This window comes from Lissotriton helveticus, chromosome 1_2 (genome assembly GCF_964261635.1).
Source record: "Lissotriton helveticus chromosome 1_2, aLisHel1.1, whole genome shotgun sequence".
In the NCBI taxonomy this organism is placed as follows: domain Eukaryota; kingdom Metazoa; phylum Chordata; class Amphibia; order Caudata; family Salamandridae; genus Lissotriton; species Lissotriton helveticus.
In genome coordinates this window covers 391,634,554-391,640,577 of record NC_136058.1, presented here as the reverse complement: position 1 = coordinate 391,640,577, position 6,024 = coordinate 391,634,554, and positions in this window count along the sequence as shown.

Sequence of the window (6,024 nt, the reverse complement as noted above, 5' to 3'; positions counted from 1 at the left end):
ATCTACATCACCGGTTCTCTCCCTCCCTCACGTCTTCTAGGAACAGCCCAGTCACCTCCTTGTTGTCTCCACATTTGGGGCTGAGACTGTGGCGGGACCTTCCATTCCTTCCCTTGTGAATGGTAATTTCAGCCCGACTGGATCGCATTTGGTCCCATCCTTTCCCCTACTTGTTGCTACACGATCCTGTATCTACGCCATGCTTCCTCCCCTTAGCCCGTCTCTTTTTCTGCGTGCTCTCTTTTCTTGATGTACTTGATCCAGAGCTTGACTCTTCATCCTCCTCACCCCCCCTCTGAACCGCCCTCACTTGTCTGGGTAGTGTCAGTATCCTCATTGACCGAGTAAAAACAGTCTCCTTCCATTGAACCACCCTCTCCTTTCTCAGGCACCACGATCTCCTTGCCAACAGCTAGGTGTGCACTTTTTGCTACTAGGCTAACATTACTGCCCCAACTGTTCCCAGCTTTTTGCTTCTTACCCATTTCAGCCTCTACCTGCATTAGTGCCTCCAGCATATCCACACTCCCTGCTGTACCATTTCTTAAGGGCACGCAGGTCTCGTCTATCCCCGGGCCTTTTTCGGGCCCCACGCGTCCCTTTACCACGCCACTGTTGGAGTCTGGCACCAAAGTTACTCTGGGTGCATCGCTCTCTCCATTATCGCCGCTGCTAGCTGCTGCCGCGGCCAAATCCCGGCATTGCCTAGCAACCGCTAACTCCGCGTCGGGAGCGTCTACCGCTGCGTCCTCGAGGACGTTTCCGTGTACGGCCTGTCCCCCGTCTGGCTGGAGGTTCGACCTGGGGCTGAAAGCTTCCATCAAGGTAGGCTGTCTCAGGACTGATTCTTTCCCCTTACTCAGTCCATGCCTCTGCCTCTCCGTATCCAATAAGTCCTCCACGATGAGCTGATCAGGGTCCTGTTCGGCCCGATCTATCCTTACCGCTGTTGGTGCCTTTAAGCGAATCTCTGCTTTCTTCCCCTTCTGAGCCGGGGTTACAATTTTACAGATAGCGTCGTGAGGTCCTTGCTAATCTTGATCGCTAGGCTTTTTGCCGAGGATGCTGGATCAGGCGAAGGGCCCAAGGATGATGGCCAGAAATTGGTGTTCCAGGGGTTCATCGTTCCGCCTGTCAGAATTAGCTCTGTTTTGTCTGGGTTCAATTTTAGTTGATTAATGTTCATCCACTTGCTGATGTAGGTCATTATGGCCTGCAGATTAAGTTCAGAATGACTTGTGGGTTGGATATTAAAAATTAATTGCAGATCGTCTGCATAGTTGAACACCAAGACATCCATGTCCTTCAATGCAGTGATCAAAGGCTGCATGTACAGGTTGAACAGGAGGGGGGATAGGGAGGAACCTTGTGGGACTCCACAAGTAAGGCAGCCTTTTTTTGAGCAAAAGTTACCCAGACGGACGGATTGATATCTGTCCGTCAGGAAAGAATGTAACCAGCTTAGGGCCTGACCCTCAATGCCCGCGCTGTGGACACGGTCGATCAGAATGTTATGATCGACCGTGTTGAATGCAGCAGACAGATCGAGGAGGATCAGGGCCTGGGGGGAGTCAAGGTCAGCTCCAGTGCATAGCTCGTCCATGACGGTCAAGATGACAGTTTCGGTCGAGTGGGCCGGCCTGAAACCATTCTGATGGGAGTCCAGATAGCAAGACTCCACGACAAAAGAGCTCAGACATCCTGCCACGTGTGCCTCCAGGATCTTGCTAAGATAGGGCAGAAGGGATATGGGGCGATAGTTGCTCAACACTAAAGGATTGGCGCCAGGTTTCTTTAGAATGGCAAGGATCTTGGCATTTTTGAAAGAGTCTGGGACTGTGCCGCTACAAAGTGAGGTGTTCAAGAGAGATAAGGGGGGATCAGGGCAAGCACTGAAGGCTTCTCGTAGTATGCGGGGTGGGCCACTGTAGAGAGGAGAGCCAGATTTAACTTTGAGCAGCAGATTAGAAAAGGATTCAGGGGTGATAGGAGGGAAGCAATTGAAAAAGGATGGATGGTTGCAGGGAGAAGCCGGAGAGGTAGGCAAATTAGAAGCTGGGATGCTGGCTTTTATCGTGACAATTTTTTCAAAGAAGTAGTGGTTTAATGAGTCGCAAAGTTCCTGAGAGTGCACGGGTTGCGCCGAGACGCTCTTGAGGCCTGTCAATTCATCTACGATTGAGAAGATCTCTCTAGTTTTATTGGCAAAATTTAGAATTTTCTGCGTTATAAACTCAGTTTTACAAGAGGTGATAGTGGTTTTATATTCCTTAAAGAGAGACAGATAGATTAATTTTAGCTCCGGTTCGTAGTGCCTTCTCCATTTACGCTCAGCTTGTCGGAGACTTAATTTGAGTTTTTTTAAGGTAGGGGAAAACCATTGTTGCGCGTTATGTGGTCTACGGGTTTTGATGTTTTTAAAAGGGGTGACTTTGTCACTGGCCGATTCCAGACAGGTGGTGAGATTTTTAGACTGAGTGCTGAGAGGGGAGGCAGATGTCGAAGGGACTGTGTTAATTAATATTGTTTTAAACGACTCGAGACAGGCATGGCCCCAGTTCCTGGCTAGCATGCTGCTGGATTTGGCAGTTGGGGCCACAGTTGGGGCCACCACAGTGTTCGAGATCGAACAGGTTATTAGACTGTGATCTGACCTAGTACAAGGCCAAATTAGAGGTTTTGTGATATCTAGATTTAATGTCCATACTTGGTCTAAGATGTGGCCTTTATTGTGCGTCGCTGCACGTACGTGCTGAATGCAATTCAGGCACGTCAGAATTTCTGTGAATTCTTGGGAGGATAAACTCTCTTTTATATCACCCAGCCAGTAATTGAAGTCACCGACGATCCGTACTCTTGAGTGATTAATCACCATTTGGGCAATTAGGTCGCCAAAGTCCCGCGGAAAAGAAGGCATGTATAGAGGTGGTCGATAGACGACAACACAGGCAAGGGAAGAGAGTTGGGCTTCTAATTTAATTGTAAGGATTTCTGTGTGCGCTATTTGTGTAATTGTCAACATGGAGAATTGAAGCTTTTTGTGAACTATGGCAGCTACTCCACCGCCCATTTGGCCTGCGTCCCTATCAACGTGGAGCAAGTAATAAGGTTCGGGGATAGCAGCCAAAATGTCCGGGGAGGAATCAGGGGAGAGCCATCTTTCGGTTAGAAACAAAATATCCGGCTTGTGTCCATCGATCAGGGAAAATAGCTCTATCTGGTGTTTACCCAGCGATCGAATATTAAGGTAATAAATAAATAGGTCATGTTCCCTGTTCATGTGAGGCGTGGACTCCATTGCAGCTTTAATGAGTGGAATAGTGGCAGTGGGTATTACGGTGTTAGGCTGTAAGGGATTTGATGTGGATGAACTGGAGACAAGAGATAGAAGTCCCGGCTGCTCTAGGGAGTAGAGTAAAGCAGGGTCTATCCCGAGGTTGGCCTGCAGAGATTTCAGCCTAGCAGCTGAATATGTTAAGGGTCGAGCATGATGACTGGCCCCTGGCCCCGGTCTGTCGCGGACGGGCGCAGACGGGCTTGCCTTAGGCGCGACGGCCAACACATCCGGTTTTATGGGGAGAGAAGCGGCTTGCCACTAGACCGCGTTATCGCGCCCCAGCCAGAAGTGTCAGAGAGTTAGGGATAGGTGAAGAACTCCCTCCACAGCAATCGAGCGAGGCTCGCGGTGGACCGGGGAGGTTAGGAGGAATCCCAAGAGTGAGGTGAGTCACCAAATGAATGCGCAGCTAGCGCTGCAGTCAGGATGCCGTGATACAAATTAAAAATGCAGATTGCACAGTGCTTTAAAACAACAAAGATGTCTTCTTAAAACCTTCTTAGCCAACACGTGTTTTGCCGCTTGTACATGTGATTACCATGCGACTTCTTCAGGGTTGAGGTTAGTTTCAAGAAGTCTCTTAGTTCTGGTGATAATTCCAACCCGGAAGAGGATCCTATACATACTGCTCCTGGAGAGGTAGACAAATTAGGGCCATATGTATCAAGCACAAATGCGTTCAAAAACGCTGAAAATTCTGCGAATTTCGGCCTTTGCGAACTCAAGTTTGCTAAATGGTTTGTATGAAGCAAATCTGTGTGCAAAATAAGGAATCGCAAAATTTGCGATTCCTTATTTTGCAATTGCATTTAAGGAATCACAAATTTTGCGATTCCTTAAATGCAATGTAAGAAGCACCAAAAAAGTGCAATTTCTCCTTAAGCAATCGCAAATTACCACCAACTTGAAGTTGGTGGTAATTTGACATTTCTTTAAAAAATTCACTTTTTTGCATTTTTCAAAGTGCTATGTGAAGCAGATACATGCCCTTAGGGCATGTATGTGCGCCACATGTGCACCCATGCTTATTTCAGGAGTGCAACAGGGTGTCCTTTGGACAGCCCTGCACCCTTGAAATTGCATTCTCAATTTGCGATTCGCTAATAGCTAATCGCAAATTGAGAATGTCTTCCCATTCTTCCTATGGGCCACTAGGCCCATAGGAATGAATGGGGAGGTATTCCTTAATTGCGAATCGCAATTTGAGAATCGCAATTAAGGAATATGTAGGATTCGCAAAATTGATTGCAAATACTACATACAAAGCATTTTGCCAGGAGAGCTAAATATGCTTCCAAATATAAGGGAGTTTCTTTTAGAAGAGTTGCCCCATCACCAATATTTAGGTGGAACCCTTCAGATCTCCAGGCCGTGGCGTGATCGCCGTGCAAATCAGCAGTCTGAACACATGTTCGCTAAGAAGGATTACAGATCTTGAATTAAAGACATCTGAAAATATAAAGACAAGCAACATCATTTTGATATTTAATGTAACTTTATGGATTTACTTTTGAACGTGTGCAGAGGATTAGTACATATAGCAAGCAGCAGTGATGGTTCATCTCCCACATAAGACACATAAACATTTGGCTCTCAGTGTGGTGGGAAGACTTCAGCTTTGTTCCAAAACAACCAAAATTGGAATTTTAAACACAATCTTGTTTTATCTTTCCTTCGATACTATTACTGAGCACCATGGCCTTTAGACTCACTCAGTTGGTTAAGCTTTATATGTGAACATATTTTAAAGGACTTATAAAGATTTTTAAAGGACTTATAGAGCTTTTTACACATTTTTATTTTTATAAACTTTAGAAATGTTTAATCTGAACATTTTAACAATGTTTTTATGATTGATTAGAAGGACATTCCCTAGTTTTTAGTATATCGTCCGGTTGGACGAGGAGTGTTTGTTATGATTTGTAATGTACCCCAATATAGGCCTAGGTAGTCACCTAACCTTTCACCTACATTTTCCCTGCCATCGTACCACATAACAGGTTTTGGTATTGAACTTTTACCTAGTTAGGTGCTGCATAAATGTTGTGTCATTTTCCTTGAAATCTAGCCTCATTTATTATGAATGATGATTCTCATAATCACAGCAGGATTACCAACTTTTGCATGTATATGTATAAGGGTCATCGCTTTCGTCATCCTTGGCCGACATGACGCAGCAAGGTAGAACCCCTGAGGGTATCTTTTGGGTATATGAATAGCATATCTGTACTGGAGCGGGCAGAGGAGAAAGACTTCCATGCTGATACCATGACACTGAGACACTGAGGTACCTGCACGCAGACACTCCAGCATGCAGTGGTCTGGCATCCCTCATGCAGTGTCCATCTCAAGACCAAGACGAGATCCTTCATTCTCTCACAACAGGTAATAGGGTTGGTTTTATCTTAGGGGGATTCTTGGCTATACACATACATACATGCTAAGTTCATTCAGGTACATCTAGTTAGTGTCTGCATCGTAGAGTGCGCATTGTTACTATTATGTTTTTATAAGCTTGCATATATTCATTGTTTTAATACTATGGTAGGAATCTACCATCCATGTACTCTGTTGGTGCTTATAATCGTTTATATCTGTTTCTGTCCTATGGTTGTTTCAGCACACATATTGTACACTGGAATGATGCTTGTTCAATAAATGCTTATTGAAAGCATTCACACTGTTTA